The following is a 26,599-nucleotide window of genomic DNA, read 5'->3' as shown; positions in this document are numbered from 1 at the left end:
GTACTCCCAGTACCAGCATTGGGCTATCACCCACAATGAGCTTTTGATCAGAGAAACTTACAAAGTTTTCTAACAGAATGACAGATTTCTGTCAGAGTACTTGATGACCCACCAAAGTTAGTGGTAAGACCCTATTGCCAAAGACACCATATACAGCTGACACGTAAAATGGAATGGCATGGCTGGAAGCCAGGAGAGAGTCAGTACCCAGACAGTCAGTACGTCCAGTGCCAGAAGGTGCTACATGGGCGACTGGGGGAAATGACCAATATCTGTCCAAGCAACTCATGGTCCAACCTAGGTAGCAGCAAATAACCTGTTGTGATGCCCACATAAGTGCAATAGTGGCACGCAGCCATGGTGGGGAACCAACTGCTGTTGATTCGGCTAACTGATCCCCTCAATGGTACAAGTCCCATAGCTAGAACTGGGAGACAAGTCAGAACCATATCAAAACATAAGCCCACACTCTAATATCAAGTTATCATCAATCATGGGGCACAAGAGGGCCTACACCTATTAAACTCTCTATAAAAAAAGTAAGGGTTATCTCATTTGACCTGGTGCTAACTTACTGTCCATTGGAGAATATGCTTCTCTTTTTCAGATAGATGCAGATCCTAAGGAGAGAGCCACCCCATCATACCTCAAAAGGGCCCAGGCTGAAACTAAGGAAAATTGGCAAAACAAGCAAGTGTGCTGTTTTCCTAATGAACCAGATACCAGCACAAGGGGGAAGGAGACCAACACAGAGAAAAATCAATGCTTACCAAATCAGAGAGCCATAGCCCCAGAGGCCCTCAACACCTCATCGCTGAAGCAGACCAAAAATGAACCCAACATGGCTCAGGGAAATTTTGCAGAAAAGGGGGTGGAAAGAATGTCAGAGCCACATGTTGGGTCATGATATGCAGAGACATTTATCATACCAATAACTGTGGGCTAACCCCACAGTGCACGACCCATATACCTTAACAAGGAGGCTCCAATGGGGAGGGGGTAGGTCATGGATGAGCCTAATAATGGTACCAAACTGCCTGTACTTGCACAATAGAAAACTAATTTAAAAAGTGACAAGAAGAAAAAAAATGATTGTTCTGTGCAAAGGAGGCAGAGACTGAAGTTGTTCATTAACTCTAAATATTTCTGTTTCTAGTACAGTCTAACACCACCAATATCTCATTTGCAAATAATGGTAAAAGAAGACCAGGTTCTGCATTTATTATAAATCTGTCAGCAGGAGGGAAATAGCCTTTAATTTGCAAACAACAACGAATGAACTAAAATTGTGTGCAATTAAACCGAGAAGATTAAAGCAGTTTGTGGTGGTGCACGGCTTTTATATCAGAACTTGGGAGGCAGGTGTAGTAGAATCACCATGAGCTTGAGGCTGCTCTGATACTACAGTGAATTCCAGATCATTGTGGGTGAGAGTAAGACCCTACCTCGAAAACAAAACAAAACAAAACAAAACAAAAAAACAGAAGGCTAATTTTACTTTTCTCTTATAAGATCAAAATATACATTGTTCCCATATGTAGTTACATTGTTATTAAAAGGATATATTCCATATATATTCCTATGGCCTTTATGCAGGTAAGATACATTTTAAATGGTCAGATACCGTGAACTACATACATCATGAGGACTTAAATAATGTATTCAAATGAAATTTTGTAATTTCAAATATTTTCATCTCCAATGATTAGAATAAATGAACACTTGTGATTAGTAAACATATATATATATTGATTTTTAAAAAGTATTAAGAAAATAATATATGTTAAGAACATTATCTTGTCCTAGGGTAAACTTTTTGATTTCTTACTGTGGGCTATTTTCAATTCTTATTGTAAATTCAATTCAATTCTTATTGTCATAAGAAGCAGGGACCATTTTGGCATGCCCATTTGCAACAGAATAGAAACATTCTTTGATTACTAAATTTGGGAATTTAAAATTGTCTCATTCAATAAAAATACAGATGGTCTATACAAGATTATTAACAGAATAACAATAAACCTGTTATCTTTCCACTTCCAAAACTGTTTCATGGACAAAATTTTTAAATATACTTAATTATGTATATGAATTTATGACTTAAAACTTCAAAATCAGTGTTCTACAAAACTAGTTATAATCAAAACATGACTGTTTACTATATCTATGATATCAAATGGAGAAACCACTCACCACACTTGGATATTTAGCATTTGCAAAGTGGTGAGTGCCACTGGGAAGCTAATTTAGTAACATTACTGAACTTAATTAATTTTAATTTTATAGTCACATGAGGCTACTAGCACTGAATTGATATTTGGATGGGGAAATGGTCATAGCTTTTATAGCAAACAGGTCCTGAACTGGGGTCCACAGCCACTCCATGACACCACCAGGGAATGAGAGCATGAGCAAAGGGTTCTAACATAAATTAAATCTTTCTGCTCTTGAAAGTGTTTATTTAAGAACAAGCTTCTCTTTATTCTAGGACATTCCAATGAGTGATTATCCTGTGACTTATCTTCTTTTAGTGGGAAAGATAACCTCAAATAATAAACCTGGTCTCTAAACTAGAATATGTTCCTTCCATCCTAGCCCTACATTCACTTCCTTTGGCCAGTCTGCGATGGTGAACTCTTGGAGCTGCTGCAGTCATTTCCTACTGTGTATTCTCTCCACACCTCTCTCTCTCTCTCTCTCTCTCTCTCTCTCTCTCTGTGTGTGTGTGTGTGTGTGTGTGTGTGTGTTTCAGCTGTGGCTTCTCTTCTTTTGTTCACCCTTCTTCAGAATTATTGCTTAGATTTGTTACCACTGTTGACATTTCCCAAATATAACTCCAACATACCTCACCTGTATAAAATCTATGTAGACAGATATCATTTTTGGCCTGTTGTTCTGTGACATTTATTCTGTACTCTCTCTGAAAACGTACTACTCTCTTGTCATTTTGATCTGGCTACATACTGTATATGTATAAAGCTTTCCTTTCCCTTCAAAGACTAAGAATTGTCACAGACTTACTTCCTAATTCTTTCTGCTGACCATCTGCCCTCCACTGTCAGTCCCACACCACACTACCAGCAGCATCATTTTAGTTGTAGTTACATATTGTGGCTCAAGTAAAAGCTTCTATACAAAACAGTCCTTGACCCTCAAGAGCTCAGAGTACCCTCCTCTTCACTGGCTATATCTTAACTACTTTTCAAAATAAATAGATAATACATAGATGGATGATAGATAGATGAGAGATAGGTAGAAGATGATAGATGATAGATACATAGATGATAGGATAGATAGATAGATAAACAGACAGACAGATAGATACATAGATAGATAGATGATAGATGATAGAGAAGTGTATAAGTATATGTGCGCAGCAGAGCCTCTTGCTACTGCAAACTAATTTCAGATACATGAAACATTTTGCACATCGGGCTTTACATGGGAATTGAATCCAGGTATGTAGGCTTTGCACACAAGTGCCTCAACTACTGAGCAATCTCTCCATCCCTGCATCCAGACTTCTGTCGTATTCAACTTCTACTGTGAGCAAAGGAAAACATTGCTGAGAGTTTATATTATCTCTTTTAGCACGAGAAAAGCTAGAAAACATTTTTGGTATCTTCTAGGAACTTTTAAAAGAAGAGCCTGTACTTCATTAGCTAATATTTTATAAATACATGAATAAATGACAGATTAGGAAAAGATTCAAACGGAAAATTAAGATGTATGAAAATCTGATAATTCAAAATTAAATAAAATTATCTGTGAGTATTCTATTTTGTGAGTATTGCTGTTTTGAGGACTAAAGAAAACATAAATTTATGTGCACATAATATACACATATATACACCTGTGCATGTAAATACTTATCAAGAAGAAGATATATTTATATGTATTTTTATCCAAACCTGCATATGTATATATATACATATATACATATATATATATATATATATATATATATATATATATATATATATATATACACACACACACATTGTATATGTACAAGGGAAATATTTATATCAGATTGCTCTTAGAGATTTTTTTTTTTTTTTGGTTTTTCAAGGTAGGGTCTCACTCTGGTCCAGGATGACCTGGAATTAACTCTGTAGTCTTAGGGTGGCCTTGAGCTTATGGCGATCTTCCTACCTCTGCCTCCAGAGTGCTGGGATTAAAGGCGTGCACCACCATGCCCGGCTGCTCTTAGAGACTTTTAGAAATGAAAACAGACCATAAATAATTTTGGAAGAATGTATAAAATATGCCTCCCTAGTACTGGTAAACTCTGATGATTACTGTATGAGAAAGTGAACATTGTTGTGCTTATTCTTTAAAAGGATCCCTTTCCTACCTGTTTCCAATTCCCTGCCTACAATTAGACAAAAAAATAGTTTTAGTTATTTATCCTTTAATTTCATATCATCTTTATATTCTCATATCTATGGCTAGAAAGTTCATAGGTCTTAGTATGGAAGTGACTATTATTGTTTGGCTAAACAGATATATGGTACCCAACAAATTGTCCTCTAAATATTGATGTGTATGCGCACAGATTAGTGCTTCTCTCATTTTTGGTCAGAAAGGCTTATTTTCCCATTGTCAGTGACAACTACAGAGATTTAAAACATATCAAAATTTTGATGAAAAAAGACAAATGCTCAGAGCTAAATGAAACATTCCTATCATACCATCCAAGGCACAGGGAACAATGTGCAAGATAAGTCGGACAGAATGTAAGAAGTAAAGGATGGTGAGTAGTGCTATGGAGATCTGACTTCTGGACATAAAGCAGACTTTGCATTCAACCTCACAGAGACTATAGTTATCTGTACAGTGTTGGTTTAATCAACATTCCATCATGGAAGTTGGATACGGCAGAAAAAAAAAAAGACATCAAAGTAGAAGATGGACTCGTAAAAAGGAAGAGTTTAATGGAAGAGATTGGGGGAAGAGAGGCATAAGGGAAGATAATGGGATGGGATTAGGATCAAAACACTCTATGCACATTTATGAAAATTATCAATAAAATGTTTGCAAATATAAATAAACTTTTTCATTAACCTGTATTATCAAATTATATTGTGTTAATAAAATAATAGAAAAGTTTTATTTCACCAAATAAAAAGTAATTTTCTTGAAATACAGCTTAATTTTGAATTGGCCATATTAGTATTTGATAAGAATAACCATTGCTATATAGTCTATAAAATAGAAACACTAATTTATTACATTCCAGAAAGATACTCTGATGGCTAATAGGAAACAGGTTATGTTGAAAATCACTGGCAGCACTATTGCCAAATATGAAAATGAGTCAGTGTGAGATCTAAAAAATACTACCAAAGAATACAAACCAGACAGCACCCAAGATTGTACAACAGAGCAGAAGTCCCCTTGAGCAGATAAAATAACATAAAACTAAGAATTCACAATTTGTAGAGCATTTTTTTACCCCTGAAATTGATACCTTAGCAAAGGAAATGCTTCTTCTAATAAAACAGTTCCCATTTCAAACCTTACATTTTAAATTAATTTAATTCCTGGGTGATCAAAGAGCTTGTTACATGTTGATATTTCCCTAGTTCATTTGGAAAAGAGATAATTCCCATGTAAAGAAAAGGATGCACATAACACAACATGGCCCCCCAAAAGTTGCCTATGGTCACATTAGAAATGTGCTCCACGTCACTCTACCACTTAAGTCCAATTCATAGCAAAATCTTACCCAATAAGATTAATCCACCCATATTCTTATGCAAAAATTTAATATTCAACATTACTAGATATCTGGGCTGTTATAAATTATGGAAGATAAGGGTTCCACACCCAAAATGTTCATTTTCAAAAACTGCCCACAGAAAACTGAGAATTGCTATAAATCAGCTCATCAAAGAGAAAAGTAATGGTGTGAAATGTTTATAACAAAACTGGCATAAATAGACAAATTTGAAAGTCTTTATCAGGATTGATATATAGCTTCAATATTGAAATTACTTAAATTTAACATGTTATATGATAAATATTATTCAATGAAGAAATTTCTTCAATTTTTTTAATTTTTTTATTTATTTATTTGAAAGCAACAGACTGAGAGAGAAAGAGGCAGAGAGAGAGAGAGAGAAAATGGGCGCACCAGGGCCTCCAGCCACTGCAAACAAACTCCAGACGCGTGTGCCCCCTTGTGCATCTGGCTAACGTGGGTTCTGGGAAGTCGAGCCTCAAACCAGAGTCCTTAGGCTTCACAGACAAGCTTTTAACCACTAGGCCATCTCTCCAGCTCCCTATTTCTTCAAATTATTATAGCATAAATTTAAGCAAATATATTAACTTCCTTTTCATGACTTTAAGCCAGAAGGAAATCCTGACTTTGAGGTACTGAAGTTTTGACAAAGTTATTGTATATGAATAAGAACTTACTGTTATTTCCGTGCAGCAAAATCGTTATCCACCACAGGAGTTTGAAGTTATGGTCTGTTAAAAGTCACAAAAACATGAATATGTTAATTTAAAACACAACAAACTCTAAATTGTAATAGCCAATAAGATTCCTTTATTTTCATAAATAAGTGATAGTGTAATGGTAACATTCTTGTGTTCATTTCTTTTCATGAATGAAAAACTACAAAAGGCCAATAGAAATTATATCTCAATGTGTACTATAAATCAAAAACTACTACTCACACAGAAAAAGTAGTTTTTAATTAAAGAAAAAAAACCTCAAAGCATTCTAATTGGAGTCAACAACATATTCATTTCCCTAATATATAAGTAAAATTATCATCTCAGATTTATACTTAGTGAATAAATAATAGTTTTAATTTCATTCCCATTAGAGACATGTTTTGTGTTTATCCAAAATTCTTTTCATTCAACAAATCTTTTCTAACTTTTCAAATTAATTTGAAAATAACAGTGAGAAGAAATTATCAAATTGGAGACACTACTTCTGAACAGAAGATACATGAAACAGTCCACAATAAATAACACTATTTTACTCAATATTTGACTGACTTTCTGAATAAAAATAATTATTAATCCTGTAGTATCTAAATATTTCACCTAAAATAGTGAAATTATATAATTTTCCAGTTGCTCAGGGTAAAAGACCAGCTTCCAAGAATTACTTAGCTCACTGGAGCAAATATTTTTAGAGCAGCATTTTTTCTTAAATTATTTCCTAAAGTATTAATTTGACTTTTTAATACCAGAATGAACCAAACACAGCAAGAAGCGACATGGCTTGAAATAAATCCTACTGTCAGGCATATAATCATTGGAATATGTTTAATGCAAAATACAATGCAAAGTTTCTTCTATAGCAGATAATACTTTCAATAAAAATATGCTTAATTAAATTAATATTTGATTTATGCTAAAGTATTTTATTATAATTAAATAATTCTATTTAACTGATTATCAAGTTCAACTTATTGTCTTTTTCTATCAAATGTTAAAATTAACAGGCAACTATTGAAATTTATTTAAATAATATATTCAATGTCATATTTACAAGACACATCTTGCCAAAATATTCCCTTCTGTAGAAAAAAAATTGAAGTATGTTATTTGGTTGAAAAAACCTATTTTTAGCAATCAACATCTGCTGACATTTTGTATTCTAAATATCTAATATCTTACTTGCATATTTCTCTATTCTAAAAAAAAAGCAAATAAAAACAACTTAAGGGGCTGGAGAGAAAGCTCAGTGGTTAAGGCATTTGCCTGCAAAGCCTAACAACCTGAAATTCAGTTCCCCAGGACCCATGTAACGCCAGATGCACAAAGTATTATGTGTGTTTTGAGTTTGTTTGCAGTGGCTAAAGGCCCTGGCACACCCATTCTATCCTCCTCTCTGTCTTTCTCTCTTGGCTTTCAAATAAATAAATAAATAAATAAAATATTTTTAAAGCATCTTAAAATTGAGGCAAGCAAGAAAATGTTTTAAAATTTTTACCATAAATGTAAAAAGGTCTTTCATCATACAGAAAAAAAACAAAATGTATTTCTTTTTTTTTTAATTTTTTATTTATTTATTTGAGAGTGACAGACACAGAGAGAAAGACAGATAGAGGGAGAGAGAGAGAGAATGGGCGTGCCAGGGCTTCCAGCCTCTGCAAACAAACTCCAGACACGTGTGCCCCCTTGTGCATCTGGCTAACGTGGGACCTGGGGAGCCGAGCCTCGAACCGGGGTCCTTAGGCTTCACAGGCAAGCGCTTAACCGCTAAGCCATCTCTCCAGCCCAAAAAATGTATTTCTTAATGGCAATAGGTTACTCAACAGAAAAAATAATAAAATACCTTATCTAAATAGTGACTTAATAGCAATTAATTCAAGGTTTAACTAAGAAAATGTGGATAGAAATACCAATCAGTGACTTCTACAATTTAACATTTTTAATACTCAAATTTGCTTTCATTTTAATAAACATTAAAGTTATCTGTATAGGAACATTATTTTCTTTTTTGTATTTCTTAAGAGAGAGAGGGAGAATTGGTGTGCCAGGATCTCCAGCCACCACAATGGAAGTCCAGATACATGGAACATCTTGTGTGTATGTGCAACTTTGTGCCCTTGCTTCATCTGTGTGTCTGGCTTATTTGGGATCTGGAAAATAGAACATGGGTCCCTAGGCTTTGCAGGCAAGTACCTTAACAGCTACCTGACTCTTCAGGCCAGCAATATATTTTATTAAGAAGCAATATAGTTAGCATCGCTTCCTATGAATACCACTATTTAGTAAACATAACTCTGAAACAAAGAGAGTAAAATAAGCACATACAACACACAAAATGAAACAGCACAGAAAACTTTGCAACTCAATTCACCCAAATACATCTGTAATTGAAATCTTCTGTTTTCTGATATTTTAAATTTACATGATCAGCATAATTCAATCTGAGAAAGAATTTCATAATGAGTCTCCCAAAAGTAAAACTACAAAATGAAAACTCATTCCTAATCTCTCAAAGACCTCTACTCATCCTTTAATTTTCCTAATTGAATAATTCCAGAGGTCAATAAGGTGTATACACTGCTTCATATAGTAGAACTCTGCCTCCTAAAATATAAATGTAGTTTTGGATATAGGCATGACTCTTTTGACATGTCTTTTATTGTTAAACAAAATAATAACTAATTATATTTGGAAGAAAAAGTGACTAAATGGAGGAAAGTCCTGATATTCACATATAGCTACTCTGAGATTCACCCTAAAAATCCCAGAATTTGCACAAGGACTTTTTGACTTTTGTCGCCATCACTTCTCTCATGTGGAATGTTTGGAAGCCTGTCAAAAGGCTTGTTGGTTTCTTGGGATCCTTTCTGATTTTGTGGGCTATTAGTAGAACATTTGACAATGTACTGTCAAGGTAACAGAGTTCATGAATGGCTCTCAGGTTTTGTTTGCCAACGAGGATTGCTGCATGCTATGCTAGCCTCTGAAGAATGATCTGTAATATTTGTCTTGTAAAGCACTATGTCTCAAAGCATGACTGATGCTACACAACAATCCATAATGAGCCAAGGCCTCCAGACATAAGCTACCTCCTAAGAGTAAGTTAGACATTGCTGGAAAGGCCATTGGCTATTTTACCATTAAACTTGGATGTTTCATGGAAGTAGATATGCATATGTAATCCCATCTTACACTCTTTGGGTTGAGGAATGGATAAGGAATGTAATCACTGATGGTTAGCTTTTATAATAGCTCAATATGGGAAAAAAAATCCAGATTTTGACAACATACTTCATATAGTCGTTTTCAGAGGCAAAGTTTGTGGGAAACAACTATGTACTTGGTTCAGTAAAGAAAAGTCATTTTTTTTTATTTTTAAGGTTTATATTTAGTGTGTGTGTGTGTGTGTGTGTGTGTGTGTAGATTTGTGTGCATATATGGCCACATGTGTACTACACTGTGTGAGTGAAGTAGAAAGTGTATGAATGAGGTAGAAAACCTCAGTCTGTTGGTCCTTGCCTCCTACCTTTTTTGAGACAGGGTCTCTCTTGTTTATCCACTGTTTGCAGAAAGGAGAGTTGGCTCACAATTTTGGGATTCTTCTTACTCAAACCTCCAATTGCTGTAGCCACACTGGAATTATACTCATGTGTGCTACTTACACGTCTGGCTGCATGTGGGTTCTGGGGATTTGAAGTCCAATTATCTTGCTTGTGTAACAAGTACTTTTAATCACTGAGCCATCTACCCACTGCCAGGAAAAAAAAAAGTCTAAATATTTTTAACCAGTATATTTCTTATTTTTTACTTATGAGAGAGACACAGAGAGAGAGGGAGAAGGAGAGAGAATGGTTGAATCAGGGTCTCTAGCCACAGCAAACAAACTCCAGATACATGTGACTTCATGTGCATCTGGCTTAAATGGGTTCTGGGAAATCAAACCTGGGTATTAAACACTAAGCTATCTCCCCAGCCCACTAAACCAATATTTTGTTACATGATTTCAGCAAAAAATTAGCATAACTTCTGATATTTCAACTACATTTTATAATCACATAATTACATTGTATCCAAGTATTCTATAGCTACCTATTAAAAATTGGTGGACATGGCTGTAGTTAAGGCACTTGCTTGCAAAGCCAAAGGACCTAGATTCAATTCCCCAGGACCCACGTAAGCCAGTTGCACAAGGGGGCACACGCATCTGGACTTGTTTGTGGTGGTTGTAGACCCTGGTGTGCCCATTCTGTCTGACTGACTGTCTGTCTGTCTCTCTCTGACACTTTCAAGTAAATAAATAAATAAAACTAAAATTTTTAACAATCTTATTATAGTATAAGTGTAATAAGAAAAAGTTGAAGAATTTTTGATTTTCCTAATGGAGCCAAAGTCACTGAGTCACTGTTCTTGAGGACTGCTTGGCTACAAGATGAAGAGCAGACCAGCCCTTGCATTCTTTCTTATGATAATAATAAGAGAATGGGTATACAAGGCAAGCATCTCATGTACTAGACACTAGGATGGATGGGGAGGGAGGGGAGAGTATAGAAGGGGTGGGAAACACAAATCTGGACCCAAATGGCAATGGTACCATAAAATTCTACTTCCTAAAAGGCGGACCAAATGGCTGAACCTTCACCAGGCCCTTATGGGGAACACCTGAACCACAAAACACTAGAGAGGGTAGGATCAAGGCTAAACTTAATCTTCTACACCTTCCCTCCCTCCCTCTCCCTCCCTCTCTCTCTCTCTCTCTCTCTCTCTCTTTCTCTCTCTCTCTCTCTCTCTCCTCTCTAACTCTTATATATCAGTTATCTTTTTCCTCATTTCCATAGTGGTCACTGACCTGTAACTCCCAGTACCGGCATGGGACAATCATCCACAATGAGCTTTTGATCAGAGAGACCTACGGGTTTCCTAAAATACAGACAGATTTTTGTCAGAGTACTTGATGACCTACCAAAGGTTAGTGGTAAAACCCTACTGCTGAAGACACCATATGCAGTTGACACATAAAATGGAATGGCGTGGCTGGAAGCTAGAAGATAGTCAGTCCCCTGACAGTCAGCATGTCTAGTGCCAGAAGGTGCTACATGGGCGACTGGGGGAAAATGACCAATATCTGTCCAAGCAATTCATGGTCTAACCTACTTAGCAGCAAATAACCTGTTGTGATGCCCACACAAGTGCAATAGTGGCACACAGCCATGGTGGGGAACCAACTGCTCTTGATTCTGCTAATTGCTCCCCTCAGTGGTATGGGACCTATAGCTGGAGCTGGGAAACAAGTCAGAACCATATCCTAACATAAGCCCACTCTCTAATATCAAGCTACCATCAATCATGGGCTACAAGAGGGCCTACACCTATTAAATTCTCTATAAAAAAGTAAGGGTTCTCTCATTTATCCTGGTTTTAACTTATTCTCCATTGGAGAATCTGCTTCTCTTTTTCAGATAGATGTAGATCCTAAGGAAAGAGCCACGCCATCATACCTCAAAAGGGCCCAGGCTGAAACTAAGAAAAATTGGCAAAACAAGCAAGGGTGCTATTTTCCTGATGAACCAGATACCAGCACAAGGGGGAAGGAGATCAAGACAGAGAAAAATCAACTCCTACCAAATCAGAGAGCCAGAGCCTCAGAGGCCCCCAACACCTCATCACTGGAGCAGACCAAAAATGAACCCAACATGGCTCAGGGAAATTTTGCAGAAGAGTGGGCAGAAAGAATGTCAGAGCCACATGTTGGTTCATGATATGCAGAGACATTTATCTTACCTATAACTGTGGGCTAACTCCACAATGCACGACCCATATACCTCAACAAGGAGGGTCCAGTGGGGAGGGGGTAGGTCATGGATGAGCCTAATAATGGTACCAAACTGACTCTATTTGCTGAATACAAAACAAATTAATTTTTTTAAAAAAGAAAATGGGCATGAATCTGGATAAGTAAGGCAATCACACTGGGAAAAAAATTCAGAAAACAATACTGTATTATCTTGTGTGGAATGAAGAAGATATAAGCATAATATTGAGCTAGGGAAGTGGATTTCAACTACAGTTCATTTTGTCCTTCAGAAAACATATGTAAATGTCTGGTATAATTTTTTATTCTCATAACTGATGGCTACTGATGACATCCAGAGACCAGAGGCCAGAGATGGTGCCAAACAAATTCTCATACACAGAACAACCAAACATCCACAGTATGATGTGCTCTAAAATGTTGGCTGTGTTGAACCTGAGACACTGAGCTGGGAGGAGAGCACAAGCCATCTTTACCTACAGTCTACTTAACACCTTGCTCATAGGAATGAGTGCAAAATCAATTGGTTAAGAGACTTAGACTTTAGGCCTTAGGAAGGCATTATTTCAGAAGAAGTTCATGAAGAAAAGAAAAACATTGAATCCCATTATGAAGTAGAGAAATGGGAGCATAGAGAATACTATTGTTTTTTATGGAATATAAGTGACCCTTAGAAATAGTGAGCCACAAAGAAAGGATCCACCAAGGAAAAGGCCAGGCATTAGTTCAGAAAGGAAGAATTCACAGCTATGTGTCCAGCATCTTGTGTAAAGTCATTTTTCAAGTCCTCTCCACCTCACTTTACTAATTTGCTATCTTAGGTGAAGATTTATAATATCTTAGTATTCTCAGTGAATTACTAAATTATTATACAACCTTGACTGGACATTTTCATTTGAATAATTAGAAATCATTCATATTAAATACTGCCCCATCCAAAGAGATACATGATGGGCCTTAGTAAGATTTACAACATAAAGGTGGAGATTTTTAAGGAATAAATCTTTTCTGCATTTAAATAACAGTCTTTTATGAAGAATATGCAGTATTCAGGGATGGAAAGATGGCTCCGTAGTGAGCAGCACTTGCCATTTAAGCATGAGGGCCTCTTGGACAAGATACCTCAGAGTTCAACTCCCAGAGCCTAATGTTCTATGGCCTCTACATGCATACACATAGGGCATCCACATCATACACACCACACCACCCATAGACTTCACACACACACACACACACACACACACACACACACACACACACTAATACTCAGGCAGACATGTTAGCACCTTTCTCTAATCTCAGGAGGAAGGTCAGAGTTCAAGTTAACCCTTAGCTACATAGTAATTTCAAGGCCAGTGTAGGTAGTATGACATTCTTTTTTCAGTCTCAAAAGAACAATCAGAAAGAGTATACAGCACTGTTTCATTAACATCACTAGCATATTTTTCTTTTATTTCTTCCTCCAATCATTTGATTTCTTCTTTCATCCCTATGTCCTGCACATTTATGGGATTCTAGCCCTGTACTAGAGTGCTGTGGTAGCTTGTATGCAGGATGTTTCTCATAGCTTCTTGTGTTTGTAATTAAACCTCATACTCAGTCCCCAACTAGTGGACCTTTGGGAGCTGCAGCCCGACTGGAGGAGGTGTGCCTAGGGACTACCCTTGTGATTTCATTGCCCAGCCCACTTGCCAGTGCTAGCCATCTCATTCTTACTGTTTCTTCCCTGTTGCTGTTATGCGAAGGTATGAGCCTGCTTTCTGCTCATATCATACTGCCTCTATCCTAATAAAATGTCCTCTCATAACTTTGAAGCAGAAATAAATGCTTTCTTTCCATAAATTACATCTGATCAGGTATATTGTTCCAAAGACAAGAATTTAACAGCTACAGTTAATAAAATATGAAGACAAAAAATGTTTGGCCTTCTACCCATAAGACAATAAATTAGGAATGGAGAGAATATAGCTATAACACATGGAAGCACATAGTAATTTAATCTGTGAAATATAATTAACAACAGAACACTCTTCATATTTGTTAAGAATCTGATTATATTTGAAGGTTGTTTTTTGTGTTTGACCGTTGTTTTTGAGTGTTTCACTTTGTTCTAAACTGAGTTCTAAGTGTGTTATTTGTGTGTGGGCATTCATGTGTATGAGGGTGAAATTTGTGTTTTCCATAAACATATGTGCATATGTCTACAGAGGCCAGAGAATAATCTTGGGTGTTATCAGGTGCTCTCCAGTCCACCTTTTTTTATGAAACAGTGTATCTTACTGGACTAGAGCTTGCCAATTAGACTAGACTGTCTAAGTGATCACCAGGGATTCTTTTGTGTCTGGCCCCCTGCCTTGGATTGCCAGTATGTCTCACTATATTTGGTTTTTAAAATACTTATTTATTTGCAAGGACAAGGAGAGGGAGGGGGGGAGAGGGAGGGGATAGGCACACTAGGAACTCTTCCACAGCAAACAAACTCCACATGCATGTGTCACCTTGTTCATGTGGCTTGACTGGGTACTGGAGAATCAGTCTAGGCACTCAGTCTTTGCAAGTTAGCATTTTTAACTGCTGAGCCATCTCTCCAGCTCCTACATTTGGGTATTACTTACATTGTGATACTTGTTATAAGTAATAGGGTGTCAGAATAACCTCCTTCACCCTGGAGAAATGGAGTTACAGATGACCATCTTTTCTGATTTTCATCTAAACCCCAAAACAGGCACAAAACACCCAGAAAGTGGCAGATAGTATTATTTTTTATGCATGTTTTGTAAAAGAAAAAAAATGACTTCTACTCTTACAACACTTTAAGTAGAAACATATTTTGTTTTGAAGTTCCAAAAAATCCATCAAATAAAAAATTAAGTAACTCTTTTAGTGCATCTGAAGGCAATTCACAACCTTGGTTTGTGAATTGCTTATATAGTTTGCAATGTTGACAGTTTTAAATCCTGTGAAATCTTTTCATGCTAATGAAGCCCAAGTAATTGGGCCAATCCTCATGGGTGGTGGTTGGTTGCAGACTGAACAATTAAATGACCCTGCATTTTTTTAAACTTTTTTCTTCATTTTTATTTATTTATTTGAGAGTAATAGAGAGAGAAAGAGACAGATAGAGAGAGGGAGAATGGGTGCGCCAGGGCCTTCAACCACTGCAAATGAACTCCAGATGCATGCGCCCCTTGTGCATCTGGTTAACATGGGTCCTGGGGAATTGAGCCTAGGTCCTTTGGCTTCACAGGCAAGTGCTTAACCACTAAGCCATCTCTCCAGCCCGATGGCCCTGCATTTTTTCCCTTTATACTTGTATTGAGAAAATGAGATTGAACATTTACAGAATGCTTTCCCCCAGATAGCTTGCTAAAAGACCATCACAAACAACATGTGATGCATGTCCACAGACAATAAACGAGACTGTAGTTATAGCAGCTAAGAGAATATATTAATGAAACCCATCAAATACATCCAGCAACAAAATAGGCTTCTTTATTTTTTATATGGTTGTGTCTAGGTCTGATAAATGATATTTACTATTATCCCTTTTTTATTTAATAACATTTTTTAATCTAATAACTACAGAATTAAGATTTACTTGTATCTTCTACCATTCTATAATATTGTTACTTAATTGGCTTTGGATTTTAATAAAACTTTAAGTCCTGAATATGGTGTAGATTTTACTAATTCATTGAAATCAATAAAGAATATTTGCAATTTTCAAAAGCTGAAGAGACAGCTTAGCAGTTAATACACTTGTCTGTGAAGCCGAAGGACCTAGATTTGATGCCCCAGTACCCATGTAAGTAAACCTGATGCACATGACGGTGCATGTGTCTGTAGTTCATTTGCAGTAACTAGAGGCCCTGGTGTGCCCATTCTCTCCTTTCCTTCCCCCTCTCAAATAAATAAATAATAAAAAGATTTTTAAAAGAGTAATTATAAACAGTCACTAGCATTATTTTGACTACTATAAAATAATGGTAGTGTCACTACTAATGTAATTCTAGAAGTTTCATATTATTTTACTTTTTTGAGACAAGCTCAATAGACTGGCCTTTAAAAAAAAATGATAGTGAAAGTGAGAGAGTGTATTGGCACATCAGGGCCTCCAACCACTATAATCAATGTGTGTATGTCACTTTGTGCCCATGTGCAACCTTTTGCATGGTTCACCTTGTACATCTGGCTTGTGTGGGATCTTAGAGGTTGAACATGGGTCCTTAGGCTTTACAGGCAAGTATCTTAACCACTAAGCAATCTCCCCAGTCCTAAAAGTTTGGTTTTAATATTTTGTTCTTTAAGAATATATGAAAAAATAGTGTATGGCGATCACTGCAGAGGAGGAGGACATCTGGGTCTGAGCTGGTGAGGCTGAGCCACGATGTTCTGGATCAAAGGCCTTGCTTAGAAGCTGGACCCAGAGGAGATGAAAAGCAAGATGCCCGAGGATGTGCTCTCCTCCATACGGAACTTCCTTCCTTATCTACGTGGCCCTGCTGCGAGTCACTCCATTTATCTTGAAGAAATTGGACAGCATATGAAGATGGGCAGTTGTATGAAAATACAGGACATGAGGAACGTGGCTACAGTTTCTACCCTATCCTTAATGAATTGGCCCAGAAAGGTGTAAGAACTGCTTGAATGGACAAAAAATTCTACTTGCAAGAACAAGTAGGGATGTGGTAACTGGCCTTTATAACTAAAATATAAAAAATTTGGGAAGCACAAAAAGATGTTGGGTGCTCTTATTCCTGTGATATTTGGCCTCTGTGAGTGTTGATATAACTGTAAATAATGTCTGACTCCAATTTCTAGCCAGTGTGATTTTAAGAGGATTGTGTCTGGAGCAGTATTGGATCAGCAGTCACTTCTGTCTACATTTTACTTCTGTGCAGAGTGTATTTGTGAAGATGAGTTTTATGGAAGTCAGAACACACAATGACACAGAAGCACAGAACCATTAGTCTATATTTTTAATAAATATACAAATTAAAAAAAAAGAGTATCAGAGAATCAGAGCCTCAGAGGCCCCCAACACCTCATCACTGGAGCAGACCAAAAATGAACCCAATATGGCTCAGGGAAATTTTGTGGAAAAGGGGGTGGAAAGAATGTCAGAGCCACATGTTGGGTCATGATATGCAGAGACATTTATCTTACCCATAACTGTGGGCCAACTCCACAATGCACTTCCCATATACCTCAACAAGAAGGGGCCAATGGGGAGGGGGTAGGTCATGGATGAGCCTAATAATGGTACCAAACTGACTGTATTTGCTGAATACAAAACTAATATATATACATATGTGTGTGTGTGTGTGTGTGTGTGTGTGTGTGTGTGTGTGTGTGTGAAAATATATTTAAGTATTTGACCTCATACTGAGCCTTCAAATTCAAAATAAAAATCATACCATTGGGCTGGAGAGATGGGTTAGCAATTAAGCACTTGCCTGTGAAGCCTAAGGACCCCAGTTTGAGGCTCGATTCACCAGGACCCATGTTAGCCAGATGCACAATGGGGCACACACATCTGGAATTCATTTGCAGTGGCTGAAGGCCCTGGCACACCCATTCTCTCTCTCTCTTTTTCTCTCTCTCTCTCTCTCTCTCCCTGCATCCTCTTTCTCTGTCACTCTCACATAAATAAATAAATTAAATAAACAAAACAAAAATTAAAATCATACCATAATGAAAGCAATGGAAATTTCAAGGTTCATACTGATTAGACTATAAGGCTACTAGTTTTCAAATCAATTAACTGCAAAGCTTTGCCACATTAAAGAAATCGACATAATACTATAGAAAGTAAAGAAAAGTTGGAGGAGTAGCACTATGTTTTCATGATTTACCATAGAGACACAGTAATTAAGACAGCACAAGATGGTGAAATATAACACAAATAGATCAGTGGACCAGAATAGGGAACTCAGAGATAGACTCCCATATAGCTAAGTGATCTTTTACAAAGGCATAGAGGCAATGCAATAGAGCAAAGACAGTCTTTTCAACAAATGTGATTTAACAACTGGCATCTGTTTGAAAAAGAAAAGAAAGAAATCTCAATAGAGACCTTACAGCTTTCAGAAAAGTTAACTCAAAATGGATTATCTGATGTAAAAGGCAAAGCAAAGCAAAACTTTAAAACACCTGGAAGATAATACATGAGGAAGTTTAGGTGGCTTTGGGTATAGCAGTAACTTTTTAGGTACACCACTGAAAATATGATCCAAGAGTAAAATAAATAGTAAGCTGAAATTCACTATTTTTAAATTAGTTATGCATAAGAAGCTGGCAAGACAGGAAAATACAAACCATGTACTGGAAAAGCAGAAAGATAGAAAACATACCTGATAAAAGATATTTGTCCAAAACACACTAAATGAACACAGAAACTAAAAGAAATGAATGAATCTCACAGGGCATATTAACACTGGCATGTAATACCAGCCATAAGGAAGCTGAGGAAGAAGAATCTTTTCAAGTCAGTGATCAACCAGACCTACACAATGAATTCAAGGTTAGGCTGAATGGTGTCCAAAAAAATAATAAAATAAGTACAAGAAATAAAAATAAAACCTTGTTAATGACTTTGGTAGGCATCTCACACTCACAGAAAGATAACTATATATAGTACAGTAGCATGGGAAAGATGTTCCTGGCAACCCCATCAGGAGATGTCAATAAACACAAGGAGATACCTCCATACACCAAGCAAGACCACTAAGAGCATCAAGTTCCAATGAAAATATGGAAATATGGGGACTCAAAACAGCCACTTGGGAATGTAGCCTTCTAGTTTCTTACAAACAGCATATATTTTCCCTTTATAAGTTAGCATCCAAAGGAGATGACAAGTTTCAGGAACTTTATCTGCAATGGTCTAAATGTGGGAGCAAACATTGCCCTTCAGTAAAGCAAAACACACATAAACTGCCACAAATGCAGACAAGGGGGTATTTCAACTCTAAACAGAATTAACTATCAAACCATGAGAAAACATGGTAAATTTGGAAATGTCTACAACTAATTAAAAGATGATAATGTTGAAAGTTTGCATAATGTACAGTTATGACATTCTGCATGAGACAAAACTCTGGAGACATTGAAAAGATCAAGTGTTGCCAGTGTTTGAAGGGAATGGTGAATAAATGGAGAACAAAGATGAAACTGTTTCTTCTTATATTACAATGGTGGATTCTTGTCATTTAAAATTTGTTCACACTCATATACAACACAAAGAGTGAATACTTATGTAAACTATGCACTCTGGTGTTGGGCTCCTTCCCGCTCAGGTAGTGCTGATGGAAGAACCAGGCCTGCTGGATCCTCCCTAGGGGTTGAGAAACTGAAAGGCCCAAGAATTCAGAAGCCCAGAAATACTATCACGCTCCAAAGGGCGCTTAAGCAGGCCCCTGCATACCTCAAACTCTAGGCTTTACTCTCTGTTGGAAGCAAGTAAAGAATCCCTCTTCTCATTATGTCAGAGCCCGCTCCTAATATAAAACTAGGTAAAAAGGGCATGAGATAGCCCTCAAGGATGGGAAATGAGTAATGAAGTGAACCACTTATTTGGTTTCTGTAAATAGCCTGCACCATAAGCCTTAATAGCCCACACCATAAGCCTTAGTAGCCTGCACCATAAGCCATAGCAGCCTGGCTCAGACCACCAAGGTCATAGGAGACTGATACCACACTCTGCTACCTCCACCCAAGGACCTGCACAAATGCTGACCACCAAGGTCATAGGAGACTGATTGGTCCATGAGGAGCTTGAACAAATTAAACTAATTGGCTGAGAAACTATGGAGTGGCACAAACTGGCTGACTCGTACCCCACAGGCTCCTGATGTTAAAAAAATGATTGGTCTAATGCACTGGCTTTGTTTGAAACCCTATAAAAACTGTCCCATTCCTGCATTTGGGGCTCTGCAGTCCTCTACCCCTGCACGGTGTACGACTGTGGGCCCCAGCGCACTTGGAATAAAATCCTCTTGCAGTTTGCATCAAGACCGCTTCTCATGAGTGATTTGGGGTGTTGCCATATCCAGGCAGAGCGTGGGGTCCCCACGTTGGGGTTCCTTCATTGGGGGCTCGTCCTGGATCTGAAGGCCCCACACACACCCCAAGAACAGACTTGGAGGTAAAGTCTAGGGCCCATAATTTGTCAGTTGAGGTTAGAAGGAGACCCTGGCAAACGTTTTGTGCCTCTGAGTGGCCAACTTATGAGGTCGGATGGCCATCAGAAGGAACCTTGAATTCTGAGAATATTCTGGCTGTTAAAGATATTATTTTTCAGAATGGACCAGGCTCCCGTCCCAACCAAGAGGCTTATATCCTCACATGGAAGGATTTGGTGGACAACCCCCCACTGTGGGACAGGCCGTGGTTGAATAAACCAAGGAAATCAAGCTCCAGAGCCCTGACTCTTGAAAATGCAAAAAAGTCCTCTCCTGAGGGAGCCAGACCTCCCCCTCACATCTATCCCGAGATTGAGGAGCCCATGGTGTGGCCGGAGACTCAGCCTGCCCCTCCCCCCCCTTACCTAGTCCCGGGAGCTGAGAGAGGGCCCCTCGCCCTTCCCGAAACTCTGCCCTCTGCCCTTCCTGAACCTCCGCCCCTCACCTTTCCCAAAATTCCACCCTCCGCCCTTCCCAAACCTCCGCCCCTCACCCTGCCTGAAACTCCGCCCTCTGCCCTTCCCAAGCCTCTGCCCCATGCCCTCCCCGAGCCTCTGCCTCCTGGCTTACCCAAGCTTCCTACCTTCGCCCCTCCCGAGCCCCTGGAAATGGGAGGGCAGGCTGCAAGGACGCGGAGCCAGAGAGATGCTACCCCGGGGGGAACAGATGGAAATGTAACACTGCCGCTACACGAGGCATGTCCTCCCATGCCGGGGGTCCAACTACAACCCCTACAATATTGGCCTTTTTCCTCTGCAGATCATTATAATTGGAAAGCTAACCACCACCCTTTTTCAGAGGAACCCCAACGCCTCACGGGGCTGGTGGAATCTCTTATGTTTTCTCATCAGCCTATTTGGGACGATTGCCAACAGCTGTTGCAGACACTTTTCACAACCGAGGAACGAGAGAGAATTTTAATAGAGGCCAGAAAAAATGTCCCTGGGGCCGACGGGTGGCCCACGCAGCTGCAGCATGAGATAGACATGGGGTTCCCTCTGACTCGCCCTGTTTGGGACCACAATACAGCTGAAGTTAGGGAGAGCTTTAAAATCTATCGCCAGGCTCTGGTGGCAGGTCTCCAAGGTGCCTCGAGAAGGCCCACCAATTTGGCCAACGTGAGAGAGGTGGTGCAGGGGCCAACGGAGTCTCCCTCAATGTTTCTCGAGAGGCTCATGGAAGCATTTAGGAGGTTCACACCCTTTGAACCCACCTCTGAGATTCAAAAAGGCTCAGTAGCATTAGCTTTCATAGGACAGTCAGCTCCTGATATCAGAAAGAAACTTCAGAGATTGGAGGGACTGCAGGAAGCTGAGCTACGTCATTTAGTAAAAGAGGCAGAAAAGGTATATTACAAAAGGGAGACAGAAGAGGAAAAGGAGCAAAGGAAAGAAAGAGAGAGAGAAGAACGTGAGGAGAGACGTGAGAAAGAGAGAGAGGAAAGGGAGGATAGGTGCAATAGATGACAAGAGAAAAATCTGACCAGGATCCTGGCCACAGTGGTAAAAAAAAAAAAAAAAAAAGGAGAAAGAGAGAGAAATATTCGAAACTTTAGGACAGGCCATAGGCAGATAGGGAACCTGGGCAACAGGACCTGACTTGATAGAGATCAATGTGCCTGTTGCAAGGAGAAAGGGCACTGGACAAGAGACTGCCCTAAGGGGAACAGCAAAGGACCTAGGGTCCTAACCCTTGGAGAAGATGAAGACTAGGGAGGACGGGGCTTGGAGCCCCTCCCTGAGCCCATGGTAACTCTGAAGGTGGAGGGGAAGCCAGTCAAGTTCCTCGTGGACACTGGTGCTGAACATTCAGTATTCTTACAACCACTGGGAGGGCTAAACGATAAAAAATCCTGGGCAATTGCTGGTTGCTGGGTGCTACTGGACAACGGCAATATTCATGGACTACCCGAAGAACTGTTGACCTATGAGTGGGACGGGTAACCCACTCATTCTTAGTCATTCCTGAATGTCCAGCACCCCTCCTTGGTAGGGACCTATTAACCAAGATGGGTGTTCAAATTTCCTTCAAATCAGAAAATCCAGAAGTGTCTGCTGGAGGTCGACCCATCACCGTGTTGACTCTCCAAATAGATGAAGAGTATCGATTATACTCTTCCCCAGTAGAGCCTAATCAAGACCTAAAGCCCTGGTTAGAACAATTTCCCCAAGCCTGGGCAGAAACTACGGGCATGGGCTTGGCGAAACAAGTACCCCCACAGGTCATTCAACTCAAAGCCAGTGCTACACCAGTATCAGTCAAACAATATCCCATGAGCCGAGAGGCCCGAGAAGGAATTCGGCCCCATATCCTAAGACTGATTCAACAAGGTATTCTGGTACCAGTTCAGTCCCCCTGGAACACTCCTTTACTGCCAGTTAGAAAGCCAGGAACCAATGATTACCACCCAGTACAGGACTTGAGAGAAGTCAATAAAAGAGTACAGGACATACATCCAACTGTCCCAAACCCTTACAACCTCCTTAGTGCCCACCCACCTGAGCGGATTTGGTATACAGTGTTGGATCTAAAAGATGCTTTCTTCTGCCTAAGATTACATTTGGACAGCCAACCTCTTTTTGCCTTCGAATGGAGAGACCCAGACACAGGAAGGACTGGGCAGCTCACCTGGACTCGTTTGCCCCAGGGATTGAAGAACTCCCCAACCATCTTTGATGAAGCCCTACACATGGACCTAGCCAATTTTAGAGTTCAACACCCCCAGGTAACCCTCCTTCAATATGTTGATGACTTACTCCTGGCAGGAGCTACCAAGCAGGAATGTCTAAAAGGTACAGAAGCGTTACTACTGGAGCTGACTGACCTTGGTTACTGAGCATCAGCTACGAAGGCCCAGATATGCAAAAGAGAGGTAACATATTTGGGGTACTGCTTGCGGGATGGACAAAGATGGCTGACGGAGGCACAAAAGAGGGCTGTAGTACAAATACCAGTTCCAACTACGGTCAGACAAGTTAGAGAGTTCCTGGGGACAGCTGGGTTCTGCAGACTATGGATCCCAGGGTTTGCAACCTTAGAAGCCCCCCTCTATCCACTAGCTAATGAGAAAGGAAAATTCACTTGGACCTCCAAACACCAGGGGGCGTTTGATGCCATCAAGAAGGCACTATTAAGTGCTCCTGCCCTAGCCCTCCCTGATGTGACTAAACCATTCACCCTTTACATAGATGAGTGTAAGGGGATAGCCCGGGTAGTCCTAACCCAATCCTTAGGGCCATGGAGAAGACCCGTTGCCTACTTATCAAAGAAACTTGACCCTGTGGTTAGTGGATGGCCTATATGTCTAAAAGCCATAGCGGCAGTGTCCACGTTGATCAAAGATGCTGATAAACTAACTCTAGGGCAGAGGATAACTGTCATTGCCCCCATGCCCTGGAGAGCATTGTCCGGCAGCCCCCAGACCGATGGATGACTAACGGCCGTATGACTCACTACCACAGCCTGCTCCTCACCGACAGGATAATGTTTGCCCCACCTGCCATCCTCAACCCCGCTACACTTCTGCCTGAAGAAAATGATGAGCCAGTGACTCATGACTGTCATCAACTGCTGGTTGAGGAAACTGGGATCTGAAAGGATCTTACAGATGTCCCACTGACCGGAGGAACATTAACCTGGTTCACAGATGGAAGCAGTTACATTGTAGAAGGTAAGTGGATGGCTAGGGTGGTGATAGTAGACAGAACACGAACAGTCTGGGCCAGCAGTCTGCCAGAAGGAACTTCGGCACAAAAGGCTGAGCTCATGGCCCTCACACAGGCCTTACGACTAGCTGAAGGAAAGTCTGTGAATATCTACATGGACAGCAGGTACGCTTTTGCTACTGCACACGTACATGGGGCCATCTACAAACTGAGAGGGCTACTTCCTTCAGCAGGGAAAGAAATTAAAAACAAAGAAGAACTTCTAAGTTTGCTAGAAGGTCTACATCTATCCAAAAGACTGGCCATTATGCATTGCACTGGCCACCAAAAAGCCAAAGATTTTATCTCCAAAGGGAACCAGATGGCTGACCAAGTGGCCAAGCAGGCTGCCCAGGGGGTCAACCTTCTGCCCATAATAGAAAAGCCAAAGAACCAAAAAAATGAGCAACGATATACCTCAGATGACTGGCAAGAAATTAGAAAGTTAGGCCAGTTCTCTGAAACTCCAGAGGGGGCCTGTTTTACCTCAGAGATAAAAGAGATTCTACCTCAAGCAAAGGGACTAAAGTACGTTCAACAAATACACCGCCTAACCCATATGGGGGTCAAACATCTACAAAAACTGCTGCAGATGTCTCCTTACCATATTCTGAGGTTGCCAGAGATAGCTGGCTCAGTAGTCAAGCATTGTGTACCTTGCCAGATGGTCAATGATAAGCCCTCAAGAATGCCTTCTGGGAAGAGGCTAAGAGGAGACAGCCCAGGTGCTCACTGGGAAGTGGACTTCACTGAGGTAAAGCCAGCTAAGTATCGTAATAAGTATTTACTAGTTTTTGTAGATACTTTTTCAGGATGGGTAGAGGCTTATCCTACCAAGAAAGAAACCTCAACCATGGTGGCTAAGAAAATACTGGAAGAAATTTTCCCAAGATTTGGTATACCCAAGGTAATAGGATCAGACAATGGTCCAGCCTTTGTTGTCCAGGTAAGTCAAGGACTGGCCAAAATATTGGGGATTGATTGGAAATTACATTGTGCATACAGACCCCAAAGTTCAGGACAGGTAGAGAGGATGAATAGAACCATTAACGAGACCCTCACCAAATTGACCGCAGAGACTGGCGCTAATGATTGGATAGCTCTCCTACCCTTTGTGCTCTTGAGGGTCAGAAACACACCTGGACAATTTGGACTGACCCCCTATGAATTGCTATACGGGGGGCCTCCTCCACTGGTATAAATAACCTCTATACATAGTACTGATGTGCCGCTTTCCCAGCCTCTGTTCTGTAGGCTCAAGGTGCTCGAGTGGGTGAGACAACGAGTGTGGAAGCGACCCTGGGAGGCTTACTCAGTTAAGGAGACTTACAGGTCCCACATCACTTCCAGGTGGGAGATTCAGTCTATGTCAGACGCCACCATGCAGGAAACCTTGAGACTTGGTGGAAGGGCCCCTACCTCATCCTACTGACCACTCCAATGGCCGTGAAAGTTGAAGGAATATCCGCCTGGATCCATGCATCTCACGTCAAGCCCGCTCCGCCACCGGGCCCCGAATGGCAAGCCGAGAGGACAGACAATCCCCTTAAACTTAGGCTTTGCCGTGTGGCTTCTCCTTCTCCAGCTAGGTGATGCCTCCAATCCCCTTGCCCCCTAAAAGTTGACTTGGCAAGTGCTTTCTCAAATGGGGGATATAATATGGACTGCAACTAGGGAAGCGCCCCCCTGGACTTGGTGGCCTGTCCTGACCCCGGACGTATGTGCCCTGGTAGCCGGGGTAGAATTTTGGGATATCCCAGAGCTCACCCCGGAGGAGGTCCCTAGAGAAGTCCACTCTCATGTGGCTAAGCAGGCACTCACACAAGGGGTTGTCTCCCAAGGCCAATACATGGCAGACAACCCGGGGTGCAGCTCTGGGCCAGCCCAATGTAAGATGCAGCATACTCCATTTTATGTCTGCCCCCAAACTTCTAAATGAAGTTGTGGAGGGATAAAACAGTTCTACTGTAAATACTGGGGTTGTGAGACCACAGCCAATACCTACTGGCACCCAGTTTCCTCGTGGGACCTGATTACTGTGCAGGAAGGATTAGATGGGAAAAAAAACAGTTCCTCTCAGCATGTCTTTCACCCCCCAAGGTCGAGAGTCCCGAGACTGGATAAAAGGAAAAACTTGGGGACTCAGGTTTTATATGACAGGATGGGATATGGGCCTAACCTTTACTATACGACTTAAGATAGAGCCTCCCACCCCAAGACCAGTAGGACCTAATAAAGTTCTAGTAGAACAGGGACCCCCTAAAGTGGCATTACCCAAGCTCCCACCCACAATGGCAGCCAAGACCCGTCGCATAACGACTGGTAGAACCCCTTTGACTAGCCCACTCTTGGAAGCCCCACACGGGACAGGACAGAGGCTCTTTAACCTAATCCAAGGGGCCTTCCTCGCCATAAATGCCACCAACCCCAACGTTACCTCT

The 26,599-nt window shown here is 40.2% G+C and overlaps 1 long non-coding RNA gene and 1 pseudogene across 1 annotated transcript in view; one reads left to right on the top strand and one right to left on the bottom strand.

Annotated features, from left to right (window-relative positions):
- Positions 1–6,422: 6,422 nt before the first annotated feature.
- The window catches only part of LOC123457642, a 759,804-nt gene continuing 739,627 nt past the window's right edge, over positions 6,423–26,599 (bottom strand). Inside the window, exon 3 of the long non-coding RNA XR_006635091.1 lies at positions 6,423–6,477. This is a non-coding gene — a long non-coding RNA (uncharacterized LOC123457642). The remainder of the gene's footprint in view (positions 6,478–26,599) is intronic.
- LOC101606859 lies at positions 16,659–16,948 on the top strand (annotated as a pseudogene).

Source organism: Jaculus jaculus, chromosome 1, assembly GCF_020740685.1.
Source record: "Jaculus jaculus isolate mJacJac1 chromosome 1, mJacJac1.mat.Y.cur, whole genome shotgun sequence".
Taxonomy (NCBI): Eukaryota; Metazoa; Chordata; class Mammalia; order Rodentia; family Dipodidae; genus Jaculus; species Jaculus jaculus.
The sequence above is the reverse complement of the archived record's forward strand: the minus strand, read 5'-3'. Positions and strand labels throughout refer to the sequence as shown.